The 18565-nt window shown below is 41.2% G+C and overlaps 1 pseudogene; it reads right to left on the bottom strand.

Annotated features, from left to right (window-relative positions):
• Positions 1–12886: 12886 nt before the first annotated feature.
• On the bottom strand, positions 12887–14927 carry LOC100424436 (cysteine and histidine-rich domain-containing protein 1-like; annotated as a pseudogene).
• Positions 14928–18565: the final 3638 nt, after the last annotated feature.

The raw sequence follows: 18565 nt of genomic DNA on the forward strand, positions 1-18565 counted from the left end.
CTGACCTCATGATCCACCCGCCTTGGCCTCCCAAAGTGCTGGGATTACAGGCGTGAGCCACCGCACCTGGCCTTTTTTTTTTTTTTTTTTTTTTTGTATTTTTAGTAGAGATGGGGTTTCATCATGTTAGGAAGGATGGTCTTGATCTCCTGACCTCATGATCCGCCTACCTCGGCCTCCCAAAGTGCTGAGATTACAGGCGTGAGCCACTGCACCCAGCCTGTTAATTCATCATCTTTTTTTTTTTTTTTTTGAAACAGAGTCTTTGTCACCAAGGCTGGAGTGTAGTGGCATGATGTCAGCTCACTGCAACCTCTGCCTTCCAGGTTGAAGCGATTCTGGTGCCTCAGCCCCCAGAGTAGCTGGGACTACAGGCATGAACAACCATGCCTGGCTGATTTTTGTATTTTTAGTAGAGATGGTGTTTCACCATGTTGGCTAGGCTGGTCTCGAACTCCTGTCCTCAGATGATCCACCCACCTTGGCCTCCCAAAATGGTGTGATTACAGGCGTGAGCCACTGCACCCACCAAGAATGCCAAGTCTTTGGTTAATTCTGAATACGGTCTAGGTATGATCTGTATGAACTGCTTTGTGGAGATACTTTATCTTTTGGCAACAAATTGCTCAAAGCTTCCAAAGTAATTGTTACTTGCCCTCTCATTACTTTATGTGAATCTAGAGACAGCGTTTGTCAAAGGTGGAAAAGATGCCTCAGAATTTGCCCTGGCCCAAGTTGTCCCAAAGTCATGTCAGTTTAGCATCACTTCTTATAAATAAGTTACCACACACCAGACTATTCTAACCCAAAATTTTCTTCAAGAAAAGGATGTTCTTTCATAGGAATATATAAACACAGGTATTTCTCTTGTCATAAACCCAGCATCACCGAATGTGGCAGGAGAAACCTGAGCAGTAATACAGTATTCCAAGTAATTGTTAGCTGATCTCTTAATCTTCAAGGGACAGAATTCCTAGAAAACCAACAAAGCATCTTAACGATTCTAAGAAATTTTTCTGGGTTTCATGATCAGTATGACCTTGCCTGCCAAATTCTTGGGAATCTACAGAAAATCTGTCATAAATTTTAAAATGATCCCTTAAAAATGTGTGTGCGATTATGTCCCCCGCCCTGCTCAAAACACTCTAATGACTTCCTATGACAATTGGAAGAAAATTCGGTCCTCACCATGCCTTCAAGGTTCCTCACGGGCTGACCCTGCCTTCACGCATAGCATGCTTGCACTCCCTCCCTGGGCTGCGGCCACTGTGGCCTCCCTCAGACTCCAGTCTGGAGCCCATGTCCTCACTGTGCCCCTGCTGGGAGCACCCTTCCACCGCTGACTCACCTACAGCCACAACTTGTTCCCTATTCAGGGCTCTGCTAGATGTCTTCCTTCCTCAGAGAGGTCCTCCCTGACCCCCTTACTAGGGGCTGAATTATGTTCTCCCCAAATTCCTATGTTGAAGTCCTAGCCCCTGCTACTTTGGGATGTGACTGTATTTGGAGACGGGGTCTATAAAGAGGTGATTATGTTGAGTTCACTTGGGTGGACCCTAATCCAATAGGGCTGGTGCCCTTTTAAGAAGAAGAGGTGAGAACACAGACTCTGATGTACACCAGATATGGATGTACACACAGACACAGCCAAGTGAACACACGACAAAAGGCAGCTATACACCAAGGAGAGTCTCAGAAAGAATCAAACCTGCCGACACCTTGATCTCGGACTTTTAGACTCCAGAACTGTGCGAGAATAAATTTCTGTCATTTAAGACACGTGGTCTCTGGTATTTTGTTATGGCAGCTCTAACAAACAAATACACCCCTCAACCTGAGAGCTACTTCCCTGACTCTACCCTGTATCCTGCCATTGTCTCCTTATAGCACATGATAATACGTTCCTATTTATTTATGCATGATCGTCTCTCTCCCCGTGTACAATGAAAGCTCCTTGACAGCAGGCACTTGGTCTTGTTCTCTGCTGTATTCCCGATGTCTAAAGTAGTATCTGACACATAGTAGGCATTCAATAAGTATTTGATTAACAAATTACTAAATATATATTAAATAATGCACAGTAGCCAACTTCACAATAACTCTAATAGGAGCTTTGAGCAGCATATGCACAGATACTGAGGTCTCATGTTTAAATCAAATGAACCAACTTATTCCCTAAATGTATAGTAACTTGTATTGAAATGACTATAATCTTGGCAGGCACCTTGTAAATGACATTGAAATAAACCTAATAAGTAGACAGGCACTAAGAGGAAGCTGTGAATATGAAATCAAATTCAAGAATATATATATATATATAGATATATATATTTTTTTTTTGCTGCTTTCATGGTCATTATACTATATTTGGAATAATTAGGAAAAAACACACCACAAAGAAGCTAATGTTCAAAAGGCAGAGATACTTGAAAGTCTTTGAACACCTCACTAGAAATAATTTAACCAAATAAGATTGAAATTCCAGATCAAAGGTAGCAAAAATAAAGGGAAGAAAGGCAGTTGTGAGACTTCCCATTCCCACACATGTTTAACACTATGCAAATGATGAATAGACATGGGGTTCCCATAGCAAATAATTCCATTTCCAACATCTATAAGGAATAGCGTTGCATCACTGTTCTTGGAAATATAGCTGGTAGTTTCCATCACTCATGATCTGAATGATCCAGGAGCACATAAACAATAGAGAAAAAGAATGATACAGAAGAAGGAATCTTTACTGTTGTGTAATAAATCAGCAAATATGTATTGACTACCTGTTTCTATTTGAAATTCTATCCATGGTGTTATAGGAAAATCCACCATTATATTCAAAAGCTTCATGCAATTTATAGTCAAGGAAATCTACACTGAATGGCACTGGGCATTAAGCCCTTTGCTGGAATGTAAGCTAGGGTCACGACACTGACTCACCTGTGTATTTCAAGATCCTTACACATAATTAGCGCTCCATTAATATTTTTTGAATGAATAAAATGAATATCAAAATAAAAGTCAGCATATGGCTGCACTTCAGAAATATAACAGCAATGGCTCAGTTTCTTTTCTTTTCTTTTCTTTTTTTTTTTTTTTGAGACGGAGTCTCGCCTTTTTGCCCAGGCTGGAATGCAGTGGCGCGATCTCGGTTCACTGCAAGCTCCGCCTCCCAGGTTCACACTATTCTCTTGCCTCAGTCCCCCAAGTAGCTGGGACTACAGGTGTGCACCATCATACCTGGCTAATTTTCTTTTTCTTTTTCTTTTTTTCTTTGAGACGGACTTTCGCTCTGTCCCCCAGGCTGGAGTGCGGGGGCGCAACCTCGGCTCACTGTAAGCTCCGCCTCCCTGGTTCACGCCATTCTCCCACCTCAGCCTCCGGAGTAGCTGGGACTACAGGCGCCCGCCACCATGCCTGGCTAACTTTTTTTTTTTTTTTTTTTTTTTATGTTTTTAGTAGAGACAGGGTTTCACCGTGTTAGCCAGGATGGTCTTCATCTTCTGACCTCGTGATCTACCCATCTCGGCCTCCCAAAGTGCTGGGATTACAGGCGTGAGCCACCATGTCCGGCTGAGTTCCTTGAGTCATGAATTGGAAGCTGTTAAACAAACGAACAAACAAAAGCAGGCTACTGGTCATCCAATTCAGTGATATAGATTCCCTGCAACCTTGAGGTCAGATAATATCCAGTGTCTACCATGGATGGCTTTCCTGGCAGTGACAGGGAATGTCTGTCATTTTTGTCTGCCTTGTATGTGCTCTGTCCTTCAAACTGAGGTGTGGGAACAGCATCTTGATCTCCCTTTCCACATTCTCGGGTCACACAGTTTGAGTGGAGCCGGACCCCTCCTCCAACCCAGGGCATGAAGACGGACACCTGGCACAGGCCGGGCCACCTCAATGGTTCCTTCCACTTGACCACAGGGGCCTGGCTTTAGGGATGTTAAGTGGCCCAAGACAAGCCCATAAGACTCCATCCCAGGATTCATGCTGGGACTTTTAAGGGGACAAAAGCCCTCTCTTTCTACCAGACTTTAAACTTCTGGATATAGGCCTGATGCTACTCATTTTAACCTTGTCAGCAGCGATGTGAACAGACTCTGTAGGTGGATAATGTGTGTGTGTGAGAGAGAGAGAGAGAAAGAGAGAGAATGAATGAGAGAGAACCACCACCTTGTCACTTGGATACAGTTGTACGTGAAACTGGAGATTCCCAGTGACCCCAGTTACACCACCACCAATTTTCTTTCCCATAATCACTTCAGCAAATTTGAGTTGGCTTCCCGTAGCTTGCTAGTAAAATAATTCGAACAATACAGCAACACAGGGCAAGCCTCAAATTAGTCTGTTTCTCAGTGGAACATTGCATGGTGAAAACAGTTGTCAAAAAAAAGGGGTAGAAATTTATGGATGGGCCAGGTGCGGTGGCTCATGCCTGTAATCCCAGCACATTGGGAGGCTGAGGTGGGAGGATCGCTTGAGCCCAGGAGTTCCAGACCAGCCTGGCAAGGGTGAGACCTTGTCTCTGCTAAAAATAAAAAGTTACCCGAGCACAGTGACATGCACCTGTGGTCCCAGCTACTCGCCAGACTGAGGCGGGAGGATTGCTTGAGCCTGGTAAGTCAAAACTGCAATGAGCTGTGATCATGCCACTGCATTTTGGCCTGGGAAACAGAGCAAGACCTTGTCTCAAAAAAAAAAAAAAAAAAAAAAAGAGGGGGGGGCCGGGTGCCGTGGCTCAAGCCTGTAATCCCAGCACTTTGGGAGGCCAAGACGGGCAGATTGCGAGGTCAGGAGATCGAGACCATCCTGGCTAACACGGTGAAACCCCGTCTCTACTAAAAAATACAAAAAAACTAGCCAGGCGAGGTGGCGGGCACCTGTAGTCCCAGCTACTCGGGAGGCTGAGGCAGGAGAATGGTGTAAACCCGGGAGGCGGAGCTTGCAGTGAGCTGAGATCGGCCACTGCACTCCAGCCTGGGCGATAGAGCGAGACTCTGTCTCAAAAAAAAAAAAAAAAAGAAAAGAAAAATTATAGATGAACCTGTAACTGATTAGTTACCTTTGGACTCTCTGTTCCTCATCTGTGAAATGGGGATAATAATAAAACCTGCCTTGTGAAGGAGTAAATAAATCAATATATCAAAATACTCCCAATGTTAACCAATATTGTTGTTACTGTTGTTAGCCCCATTAAAAAAATTATGTCCATGCAGAGTTCTGTTGTTCTATGTGAGGGTACTGCTTTGGCATCAGATATGAAATAGTACCAAGTTGAAATAATTATCCATGAGGTCTCTTCATTACTGGATACATTGATCATTCATTCTGTCTTTCAAAAAGGAAGTCCATATCCAAGTCTGGGATCTGGCCTGACACCCGAATCTACAGGGAACACCCATGGATAAACAATAGGCCCCTGAAGGACAGGGTCCCTTATCACTGCACAGAGCCTATAAGGACCAGGGAACCTGTGGCTCCATCTGCACCTGTGGAACCAACCAAAGTTCCAGTCTCTGTGGAACCCAATAGGGAGATGAGTATTTTTAGCGGAACCAAGGGAAAAGGATAATGGTAGCTTTAGCTTGAATCTTGAAACTGTCGCAAGAGAAAATAACAGTGTTGGTAATTTCTCCTTCCTGTTTAAGCACTTCAGCAAAGTGCCTTCCCTTAAATTAAACTGGGAAGTAAGAAAAACCTAGTTCCCATGCCAGCTTACAGACCCACAGGCCCACTTGGCCACAGACTTCTAGCACACAGGAGTTCTCTTACAGAGTAACTGGGGAACTGGGCCAGACTGCAATGTAAGAATTTCCCTCTGATGGGGGGGGGGGGGGGAAGAAAGAAATTTAATCACCCCAAAGACATGTTAATGTCTCCTTCCCCAAACCCTTTTTATTATTTCTTCTTCCTTCTTCTCCTTTCTCTCTCTTTTTTTTTTTTTTTTTTGAGATGGAGTCTCACACTGTTGCCCAGACTGGAGTGCAGTCACGTGATCTCGGCTCACTGCAACCTCCACCTCCCAGGTTCAAGCAATTCTCCTGCCTCAGCCTCCCAAGTAGCTGGGATTACAGGTGCCCACCACCATGCCCAACTAATTTTTTGTATTTTTAGTAGAGACGGGGTTTTACTATGTTGGCCAGGCTGGTCTCGAACGCCTGACCTCATGATCCACTTGCCTCGGCCTCTCAAAGTGCTGGGATTACAGGCGTGAGCCACCATGCCCGGCTTCATTGTAACCATTTTTAAGTGTACATTTCAAAGGTATTGGATACATATACATTGTTATGCAACCATCACCAGCAACCATCTCCAGGACTTTTTCCCCTTCTCCAACTGAAACTCTGTACCCATTAAACATAATTATCTCCCAGTTCCTCCCTCCCCAAGGTTCCTGGCAACCACACTTCTACTGTTTCTTTGAATTTGACTATTCTAGGAAACTCACATAAGAATCATGCAGTATTCGTTCTCTTGTGACAAGCTGATTTAACTTAGCATAATGTCTTCAAGGTTCATCTATGTTGTATAGCTTTGTCAGCATTTCCTTCTTTTTTAAGGCTGAAGAATTAACATTCCACTGTATGTATGTACCATTTTTGGTTTATCCATTTATCTGTTCATAGACACTTAGGTTGTCCACTTTTTGGCTACTGTGAATAATGCTGCTGTGAACATGGGTGTACAAATACATGTTGGAGTCTGCTTTCAATTCTTTTGGGTAGACACCCAGAAGTGGAATTACTGGATCGTATGGTAATTCCATGTTTAATTATTTGAGGAACTGCTCAAATAATTTCCATAGCAATAGCTTCATTTTACATTCCCACCAGCAATGCATAATAATTCCAGCTTCTCCGCATTTTTATCAACACCTGTTATTTTCTGACTTTTTTTAAATGATGACCATCTAAATGGGTGTGAAGTGGTTTCCATTTTCATTTCCCTAACGGTTAGTGGTGTTGAGCATCTTTTTATGTGCTTATTGACTATTTGTATATCTTTTTCAGAGAAATGACTATCCAAGTCCTTTGCTCATATTTTAGTTGGGTTATTTGGTTTTTTATCATTGACTTGCAGGAGTTCTTTATGTAGTCTGGATACTAATCCCTTATCAAATATATGATTTACAAATATTTTCTGCCATTCCATGGGCTGCCTTTTCACTCTTGATAGTGTCTTTTTGTGTCCGGAATTGGTGGGTTCCTGGTCTCACTGACTTCAAGAATGAAGCCGTGGACCCTCGCGGTGAGTGTTACAGTTCTTAAAGATAGTGTGTCTGGAGTTTGTTCCTTCAGACGTGTCTGAAGCTTCTTCCTTCTGGTGGGTTCGTGGTGTCGCTGTCAGGAGTGAAGCTGCAGACCTTCGCCATGAGGGTTACACCTCATAAAGGCAGCGCGGACCCAAAGAGTGAGCAGCAGCAAGATTTATTGCAAAGAGCGAAAGAACAAAGTTTCTACAGTGTGGAAGGGGACCCAAGTGGGTTGCCGCTGGTTGGCTCAGGCAGCCTGCTTTTATTCCCTTATCTGGCTCCACCCACATCCTGCTGATTGGTCCACTTTACAGAGAGCTGATTGGTCCGTTTTGATAGAGTGCTGATTGGTGTATTTACAAACCTTGAGCTAGACATAGAGTACTGATTGGTGTATTTACAAACCCTGAGCTAGACACAGAGTGCTGATTGGTGCATTTACAATCCTTGAGCTAGACATGGAGCCATAGAGTGCTAGTCCTCCAAGTCTCCACTAGGTTAGCTAGATACAGAGTGCTGATTGGTGCACATACAATCCTCCGGCTAGATATAAAAGTTCTCCAAGTCCCCATCCGGTTCAGGAGCCTAGCTGGCTTCACCTAGTGGATCCTGCACCAGGGCTGCAGGTGGAGCTGCCCGCCAGTCCTGAGCCATGCCTGCACTCCTCAGACCTTGGGCTGTTGATGGGACTGGGTACCATGGAGCAGGGGGCGGTGCCCATCGTGAGGGCTGCTAGCACATTGTCACCTCTCACTTTCATGCACACATTTTTAGATTTTGATGTAGTCCAATTTATCTAGTTCTTCTTTTGTTGCCTATGCTTTTGATGTAATATCCAAGAAATTCTTTTTAAATCCAATGTCATGAAACTTTTTCTCTATGTTTTCTTCTAAGAGTTTTATAATTTTAGCTCTTACATTTAGCTCTGTGATACCTTTGAGTTAATTTCTATATATGATATAAGGTAAGGGTCCAACTTCATTCTTACGATGTGGAGATCCAGCTTTCCCAACACCATTTGTTAGGCAAGAAAACCGTTCAGTTTGGAAATAATCTATAATTGTGAATTAAAAATTTGTTCTTGGCCAGGCACAGTGGCTCACGCCTGTAATCCCAGCACTTTGGGAGGCTGAGGCAGGCAGTTCACGAGGTCAGGAGGTCGAGACCATCCTGGCTAACATGGTGAAACCCCGTCTCTACTAAAAAAAATACAAAAAGTACTAGCCAGGCAAGGTGGTGGGAACCTGTAGTCCCAGCTACTCAGGAGGCTGAGGCAGGAGAATGGCATGAACCTGAGAGGTGGAGGTTGCAGTGAGTGGAGATCGCACCACTGCACTCCAGCCTGGGCAACACAGCAAGACTCCTTCTCAAAAAAAAAAAAAATTTTTTTGTTCTCTTCTCAGTTCTTTCAGTGTTTGCTTTATGTGTTTTGAAGCTCTGTGAATAAGTGCATATACATTTAGGACTGTTGTGTTTTCTTAATGAATTTATCCTTCTATCATTGTGAATTGCCTTTTTAAATCCATGGTTATATTGTTTATCCTGAAGTCTACTTGGTCTGACATCGATATAGCCATCTCTGTTTTCCTAATATTAGTGTTTGTATGGTTATCTTTTTCCATTCCTTTAATTTCATCTATTTGTTGTCTATATTTTGGGTTTATTTTTAGACAACTCTGAATTGGGTCTTGCTTTCTAATCCAGTCTCGCAATATTTGGCTTTTAATTTAAGTGCTTTTATTTAATGTAGCTACTAATAGGGATGGATTTAAGTTTACCACTTTACTATTTTATTTCTACTTGGTTATCTGTTATTATTTTTTCCCCTCTTTCCCTGCTTTCTTTTGGATTGAGTATTTTTAGGTTCCATTTTCTCTCTGTTGTCTTATTACCTATATCTGCCTGTTTTATTTTTTAGTGGAGTACAGTATAGGGTTTACAATAAGCATCTTTAACTTACGGCAGTCTACTTCCAAATTATAGTATATCTCTTACTATATAACCAAGAATCTTACAGTAGTATATTTTCATTCCTCCCCTTAGGTCTTTTATGCAATTGTTGACATATGTTTTACTTCACGTAGATAATAAATCCACAATATATTATTGTTTTGGCTTTAAACATTCAACTCATTTTAAAAGAAATTTGTAAATAAGGGGGAAAAATATTTTACATTTCTCACATATTTACCACTTCCAGTGTGCCTTCCTTTATGTAAATCCAAGTTTCCACTTGGTATTATTTTCCTTCAGTGCAAAGAGCTTCTTTTAACATTTCTTTTTCTTTTTTTAAGAAAATTATGTTTATTCCAGGGTAAGGCATTGCAATGAAATATGTATGCCATGATAAACTATATGCATATTCAGGGAGGTAAAGAAAGACAAAAGTTTTTTTTGTTTGTTTGTTTGAGACAGAGTCTCGCTCTGTTGCCCAGGCTGGAGTACAGTGGCGCCATCTCTACTCACTGCAAGCTCCACCTCCCGGGTTCACGCCCTTCTCCTGCCTCAGCCTCCGGAGTAGTTGGGACTACAGGCGCCCGCCACCTCACCCGGGTAAGTTTTTATATTTTTAGTAGAGACGGGTTTTCACCGTGTTAGCCAGGATGGTCTCAATCTCCTGACCTTGTGATCCACCCGCCTCAGCCTCCCAAAGTGCTGGGATTACAGGCCTTGAGCCACCAAGCCTGGCCGAAAGACAAACGTTTTTAAAGAAAAAATGAGGAGAATTGCATAACTGCTTGAAGATACTTATCCTTGGCTATAAAGATCAAGAATAAGAGTGACACTCATCTGATGCTAGACAGGCAGTTGTTGGGCAGATGTTCTTGCAGTATTTTTTCATGTATAAGGTTGTGATGGCCTTTGTGCAATCCTTTAACATTTCTTATCGTGGAGATCTCCTGGATGAAAAGTGTTATTTTGTTTATGGTTTTTTTTTTTAAGATTATTTTTGCTGGATATAGAATTCTGTGTTGGAAAAAAAATTTTTTTTTAAACTTTTAGCTCTAGACAATGCATATTTATTGTCTTCTGGCTTGCATTGTTCTTGACAAGAAGTCTGTGAATATTCTTGTCTTTGTTCCCTGTATGTAACATGTCTTTATTATCTGCTTTTAAGAATTTCTTTTTTATTGCTGGCTTTCAGCAATTCACTATGACGTGTTTTGTTTAGACTTTTTTCTGCTTGGGGTTCATTGAGCCTCAGAGCTATATGTTTATAGTTTTCATTAAATTTGGGGAAATTTTGGCCATTATTACTTCAAATAAATTTTTTGTTCTCCCTTTTCTGGGACTCCTACTTTTTATACATTAGACCATTTAATATTTTCCCAAGCGTCATTAATGCTCTTTCTTTTTTTCTTTTTTTTTTTTTTTTTTTTGAGACAAAGTCTCACTCTTGTTCCCCAGGCTGGAGTGCAATGGCATGATCTCGGCTCACTGCAACCTCTGCATCCCAGGGTCAAGCTATTCTCCTGCCTCAGTCTCCCGAGTAGCTGGGATTACAGGTGCCTGCCACCATGTCTGGCTAATTTTTGTATTTTTTTTAGGAGAGACGGGTTTTCACCATGTTGGCCAGGCTGGTCTCAAACTCCTGACCTCAGGTGATCCGCCTGCCTCGGTCTCCCAAAGTGCTGGGATTACAGGTGTGAGTCACCGTGCCCAACCTCTTTTTATTTTATTTTTAAGAGAAACAAATCAATAAAGCACTTTTTATTAACTGATAGTAAAACATACGCTAACAATAACTGTGTCCCTTTATGTATGAGTCTAAGACAAATATCATTCAGATTTTTATCTGGACAACAAATTCAAAGGCTCCTTAAGAAATAAGAAACAAAATATCATGGTTACTAATGTAACCAGACTAAATATAAAAGCTATATATATAAGTGTGTGTATATATATGTTCTAAAAAATCAATGTTTTGATCAATGTAACTAATCTGAGGTTACAATAACTCACTGCTTTAAATAATATTTCAATCACATATATCAGGTTAAGATACTGTTTAGGGGAAAACAGCCTCAGAAGGAAGTATTTTTTAAAAAGGTGGCCTGGTGCCATGGCTCACGCCTGTAATCCCAGCACTTTGGGAGGCTGAGGCAGGCGGATCACAAGGTCAAGAGATGGAGACAATTCCAGCCAACATGGTGAAACCCCATCTCTCCTAAAAATACAAAAATTAACTGGGCATGGTGGCGCGTGCCTGCAGTCCCAACTACTCAGGAGGCTGAGGCAAAGAGAATCGCTTGAACCTGGGAGACGGAGGTTGCAGTGAACCAAGATCGTGCCACTGCACTCCAGCCTGGGCAACAGACCAAGACTCCGTCTCAAAAAAAAAAAAAAAAAAGGTATATTAATCATTACTTTTAATCAAACTAAGTATCAACCTTTCCCCCAACCTATAAAGACTTCATGCCCCTAAATGGTTCCTAAATCATGAAAGATAACTTGAAAAGTTTTAAGTAGATCTCAAGGTATTAGATACTTATACGCACTGTATGGGCCTAACTTTTACTGCCCAGAGTTTCCGGTTATGGTAATGTAATGTCATGAAAGTCTGGTCACCAGATCTTTTTATTTTTATTTGTAACAGAGCTAAGTCTTTTAACAATGATATTAACTACATCTAAGTTATTTGCTAATGGTAGTAGGATGATGTATATGCTTTATTAACAAAAATAGTACTTCTGGAAATTTTTCTTTGTAGGAATTTCATAAATACCAAGGAAAATAAGACTCACGGGGTTTGAGTCTTTTTATTTTCTTTTTAAATCTATGTAAGTTTAATTTATTCCCGAACTTCCTAAGTTCTTCCAGAGTTCTGGACTTTATAATATTTCCTAATTTTTCTTCTTGAGTTCTGCACTGCCTCAAAACCTATCCAAACAATCTAATTCTGTGTTACCTGTATTTAATATAAATAAAGTATAATACATAATCAACATTGTATCACTGGAATTGTGAAGCTCTTCAAGAATTACTTTAAAAAAACTCCAAAAGAATTAAGCTATTTTATTTAACATGTAATAGATAGTCATAAAGCAAATCCATATATTTAGTTTTCTGATATCCTAATGTATTTCTGCAAACATTTTAAGTCTACAATTTTATAGTTTTCCATCAGGGAGGCAAGATATATATAATTTCTTTTTATATTTAACTAATTAAAGGTTTTAAGAGGGTTTATTCTCTAAATAAATAACAATTAGTCATAACACCATACAAACACATTTAAACATTCAGGAAAGAGGGTTTTTTTGTTTGTTTGTTTGTTTTGTTTTGTTTTGTTTTTGAGACGGAGTCTCGCTTTGTCGCCCAGGTCGGAGTGCAGTGGCGTGATCTCGGCTCACTGCAAGCTCTGCCTCCCGGGTTTACGCCATTCTCCTGCCTCAGCCTCCCGAGTAGCTGGGACTACAGGCGCCCGCCACCTCGCCCGGCTAATTTTTTGTATTTTTAGTAGAGACGGGGTTTCAACATGTTAGGCAGGATGGTCTCGATCTCCTGACCTCGTGATCCACCCGCCTTGGCCTCCCAAAGTGCTGGGATTACAGGTGTGAGCCACCGTGCCTGGCCAGGAAAGAGGTTTTTAAGATTATTGCTTAGTCTTATAAAATGGTGAATTTTAACCAAATTGATACCTCGGCATTCTTATTTATGCTTCCTGTACTCTTATATCATACTGCTTGGCAAGTAATGTAAGTTTTGCCGTAATTTAAAAATTCAAGTAGTTGTAAACAAATTCTAATTTTTTAAACAATGCATATATTCCCCTTTACTTACTATACTACCTCAGAATTAATCCTCCTTAAAAAAGTAATCATCCCACATAGAAAAAACTGCAGAGCTTCTCATCTCTTCCTTAAATATTTTCAAGTACTGTAAGAACACAAATCCATGAAAAACTGATTAAAATTTGACATTTCATCTTGCTTTACTAATCATGGAATAATATAAAGATGTAAAAAACATGTTCCTTAATATTTCCGTGCTCAACAGAGAAATACAAAGAAATACTGCAATTATGGTTATGGGCTATTTTCCAACCTCTTCAAGTATAGGACACAACTGTGGTTCCTACCAGTAAGGAGAAATTAATAATCAATCTTACATAACACAAAAGAAAGAAGAGAGGCACAAAAAGACAAACTGACTTTGACTTTTAAGAACCTAATGTTAACCCTGAAATGCCAGATTCAGTAACACAACAACAAAACAAAAGATTACAGCAGCAAGCCACCACTTCACACAGTATTAAGGATTCTGAAATATGGAATAGTCTTCCTCCTGTCTCCCAATCTATTGTGTCATCTTTCTGTTTTTCCTGTTTTTTCACTGCAGGCAGTTCAAGGCTTGCACACTGCATTGGTTCAGCTTTTCTCATAGTGATCTCAATCTTTGTTGTAGTCATAGTTATGTAACTTCGCTTTACATCAATCACACCCCATAATTTCACATTTTGATCAAATTCCTTCTCTTCTTCAAATACAATGTGCACATTTAACAATGTGCTGTTGCTTCCACCTGACTAAGTTCTGGAAGTGAATTTTTAGCATATGCTTGAAATGGTAAGTTCACCTCCAGTCTGACGCCCGTCATGTCTACATGGAACAACTTTTTTCCCAGCATCCTTTTTTTTTCTTTCTTTCTTTTTTTTTTTTTTTTTTTTTTTTTTTTTTTTAAGACGGAGTCTTGTTCTTGTTGCCCAGGCTGGAGTGCAATGACGTGATCTCAGCTCACTGCAACCTCCGCCTCCTGGGTTCAAGTGATTCTCCTGCCTCAGCCTCCCGAGTAGCTGGGATTACAGGCATGCACCACCATTCCCTAATTTTGTATTCTTAGTAGAGACAGGGTTTCTCCATGTTGTTCAGGCTGGGCTTGAACTCCTGACCTCAGGTGATCTGCCCATCTCGGCCTCCCGAAGTGCTGGGATTACAGGTGTGAGCCACCGCGCCTGGCCTCCCAGCATCTTTTTAGTCCACGTGTGTTTCCCTGTTGTACAGCCCTCTTGGGCTAAGAATGAATTAAAATCAGAAGTTTTTCTTCTACAACAGCTCCAGTATTTCATCCCCTCGTGGAAAATAGCTACTCCAGGATGATATACACAGACATTTCCTCTAGACTCTCTAGACCCCGATACATCTTTGAACACCCTCCATTCTTACATGAGGTGCCAATCTTAATTTCATCATTGTCTTCTTTCTCATCTTCTTCATTCCCTGATGACAGTTTATCAAGTGATTGCTTTAGGGAGACAGATATATTTTTAATTCCAAATTTGTCATTGGTTTATCTGGGCTTGGCCGTTTTATTGCTTCTACTGGCTTAGGGGCTTAAATGACGTGTTTCTCAAATTTGGGTTTCAATTCAGATAGTTCCTTCTCAGTAGTCTTGACTTCAGGTTTGACTGGCTCAAGTGGCTTCTCACTATTATGTCTACCTTTTGTACAGTCTGTAATACTTAAGAACTCAGAAAAATCAGTTGTTCTTCTTTTACAGCAAGACCAACCGTTTAAAACATCGTGGAAGACTGGAACACCTGGGTGGTATGTGCAAGCATCATCAGAATTGGTCTCAGGATCCAAGCGCTGACCGCAGCCCCAGTTGTAGTACCGCAAGGCCATTTTCTTTTCCCACCGTCACAGGCAAGGCCCAAACACCAGGAACGGCAAGAGGATGTGTTAGCCACTCCCGTGCCGCCGCTAGCACCGGTTTTACAACTGAGGCGGCTGCCGGCTTCTGGAAACGACCGCTCCTTTTTTTTTTGTTTTTTTGTTTGAGACCGAGTCTCACTCTGTCTCCCAGGCTGGAGTGTAGTGGCGAGATCTCAGCTCACTGCAACCTCCATCTCCCTGGTTCAAGCAATTCCCCTGCCTCAGCCTCCCGAGTAGCTGGGATTACAGGCGCCCGCCACCGCGCCCAGCTAATTTTTTTGTATTTTTAGTAGACACGGGGTTTCACCATGTTGGCCAGACTGGTCTCGAACTCCTGACCTCAGGCGACCCACCCGCCTCGGCCTCCCAAAGTGCTGGGATTACAGGCATGAGCCACCACGCCAGGCCTTTATTTTTTATTCAGACTTTTTCTCTGTGTGCTTCAGTCTAGATAGTTTCTTTCATGATTTCTTCTAGTTCACTGACATTTTGTTCCTCAGTGTCTAATCTCTAACTAAATTTCCAGTGAATTTTTCATTTCATTTGGTTCCATTGAAATTCCATTGACTTTGTGTTGATGGTTCGTATTTCTCTCCTCATATGGTCATATTTTTATTAAAACTCTTGAGCACATTCATAAGAACTATTTTAAAGTCCCCATTTGATCATTCCATTATCAGTCATTATGGGATGATTTCTATTGATTAATTTTTCTTCTGGTTATGAATCATATTTTTCTGCTTCTTTGAATGTCCAGTAACTTTTGATTGTGATTATTAATGTCACATTGTTTTGTGACATTTGTGTCTGGATTTTGTTGCCTTTCTTTAAAGAGAATTGAAGTTTATTTTGACAAGCATTAATTTACTTGTGGATCAGCTTAATCCTTTCAAGCTTGTCTTTAGGCTTTGTTAGGTTGAGTCTAGAGTAGCCATCACTTTAGGACTAGTTTATCATAATACTATGGCATGACTGTTCTGGGAAATGCCTCAGTGGTTATAGTAAGCAAAATTATTCCACCAAAGATGTTCACATCCGAATCCCCAGAACCTGGGAATATGTTAGGCTACATGACAGAGGGGAATTAAGGTAGAAGCTGGAATTAATGTTACTAATCAGCATGCCTTAAAATAGGGAACTTATTCTGGGTATTCAGGTGGGCTCAAGGGTCCTTAAAAGCAGACTAGGGGTGCTGAAGAAAGAACCAAAGAGATAGCAGCATGAGAAGGACCTGGCTCAATGCTGTTGGCTTTGAAGATGAGGAAGGAAGCCATGAGTTAAGGAAAGTAGGTGGCCTCTGGAAGGTGAAAAAGGCAAAGAAATGGATTCTTCCCTGCATCCTTCAAAAAGGACAGCATCATGCCGTGATCTTGGCCCAGTGTGATATCTGTGTCAGACTTCTCATCCACAGAACTGTAAGATAATAAGTTTGTGTTGTTTTAAACCACCATATTTATGGTAATGTATTACAGTAGCCACAGAAAACTAATATAATGATCAGTGAGATTTCTCTACACTGACTGGGTTGTCTTCCAGATCATCATGAATGCTGAGAATTTCCAGTTTACAGCTCCCTGGTGGTTCTTTCACTCTGCTTTGTTTCCTTTCTCTCAGGAATTATACTTTTGCTGTCCAATATCTGAAAACAATTGTATCATATAATTTTCCAGTTGTCTAGCTGTTTACAGATAGGAAGGAAACAAGTAGAACTGGTTATTCCAACATCACTAGAGGCAGAAATAATATGTTCAGTTTTGCATATTGAGAAACAAATTTATATAGTATGACTTTTAAAAAACTTCAACACAGAGCTGAAGACTCAACTCAGTTCCACCCTCCCCAATTATAGCACTGCCTTCTTTTGGTCTTAGCAGCCACCACTGAAGATAAAAGTAATTCCCTGTGTCTTCACAGCAGCCTTCCCTCTGAGTGTGTCTGAGTATTAATCTCTTCTTTTAAGGAGGCCAGTTATACTGGTTTAGGGCACACCCCTGGTGACCTCATTTAAGCTTAATTACCTCTTTAAAAATTCTATCTCCAAATATAGTCACATTTTGAGGTATTTGGGGCTTTGAATGCATGAATTTTGGAGGGACATAATTCAGCCCATAACAGTGCCCTTCCATGCTTAAAGTTACTGTTTTTTTGTTTGTTTGTTGTTTTGTTTTGTTTTGTTTTTGAGACAGAGTCTTGCTCTGTCACCCAGGCTGGAGTGCAGTGGCGTGATCTCAGCTCACTGCAAGCTCCGCCTCCCGGGTCCACGCCACTCTCCTGCCTCAGCCTCCCAAGTAGCTGGGACTACAGGCACCCACTACCACGCCCAGCTAATTTTTTGTATTTTTAGTAGGGACGGGGTTTCACCGTGTTAGCCAGGATGGTCTCAATCTCCTGATCTCGTGATCCGCCTGCTTCGGCTTCCTAAAGTGCTGGGATTACAGGCATGAGCCACCGCACCCAGCCAATGTTACTGTTTTAAGAAAACTGGGGATCTTTTCTTCCGTTTCTGTGGTCCATTGACTGTTCTTCCTCATTTAAGAGCAGCAGCAAATATTGAATAAGAAAAACTTGATTTGGCCTGGCGCAGCGGCTCATGCCTGTAATCCCAGCACTTTGGGAGGGTGATGCAGGGATCACTTGAGGTCAGGAGTTCAAGACCAGCCTGGTCAACATGGTAAAACCCCATCTCTACCAAAAAATACAAAAATTAGCTGGGCATGGTGGTGTGCACCTGTAATCCAGCTACTCAGGAGGCTGAGGCAGGAGAATCACTTGAACCCAGGAGGCGGAGGTTGTAGTGAGCCAAGATTACACCACTGCACTCCCACCTGGGTGACAAAATGAGACTCTGCTTCAAAGAAAAGAAAAGAAAAGAAAAACTTGATTTGCTGGACAGGGTACCAGGATATGGTCAGGATACAGTTCTTGCCCTCAAAGGGCTTACTTTTTGTGCTGGCATTATATTTTTTATATATGAAAATCTTGGCTGTTTTGTTGTTGTTGTTGTCCTTAGTACTTTCTTCTACCCATTGACCCACAGACAGATTCTCATATACCCTGGACACTCACACAAGCCTCTTTATATTTACATACCTATAAAGGGAATTGGGGCAGCTGAGTCCTGAACCAATGGAAGGGACTTATAGTAAAGAATGAGTAAAAATCTCACAGTTAATTGACAATGAAATATCAAAGAAGTGAGGACGTCTCCAACAGATGATGACATTAAAGACCAGCTATGCCTCCACAAACCAGAACTTGGGCTCAAATAAAAAACATTAGAAAACCCCCAAACTAACTAGAATTTCTTTTTTGTTATCCTTGTGGCATAGAAACTTAAGAAAGAAATTCAGTAAAGAAATGCCTTTCTTGCACCCTGAAATCCATACCCACAGTATTGTCTAACTGGGGAGATAGGACATTTCCATAAAAAAGAGATATACTGACTTGGCTTTTAGATGCTGAGAGTAAGTAAGTTGTGTAGGAGACACTTTCTACAGTAGGTCAAAGCCTGTAGAGAGAGAGAGGACATTGAGAATGTGAATGACCTTCTTGCAATATTAACTGACCATACTGTTTAGGGTAATGCAAAGTATCTCTGAAGCTAGCTGCTAGAACAAACGCCAAATGTCAAAGGCTAACCACAGAGGTTTACTTCCTGCAT

The sequence above is a fragment of the Macaca mulatta genome, chromosome 7 (assembly GCF_049350105.2).
Source record: "Macaca mulatta isolate MMU2019108-1 chromosome 7, T2T-MMU8v2.0, whole genome shotgun sequence".
Taxonomy (NCBI): Eukaryota; Metazoa; Chordata; class Mammalia; order Primates; family Cercopithecidae; genus Macaca; species Macaca mulatta.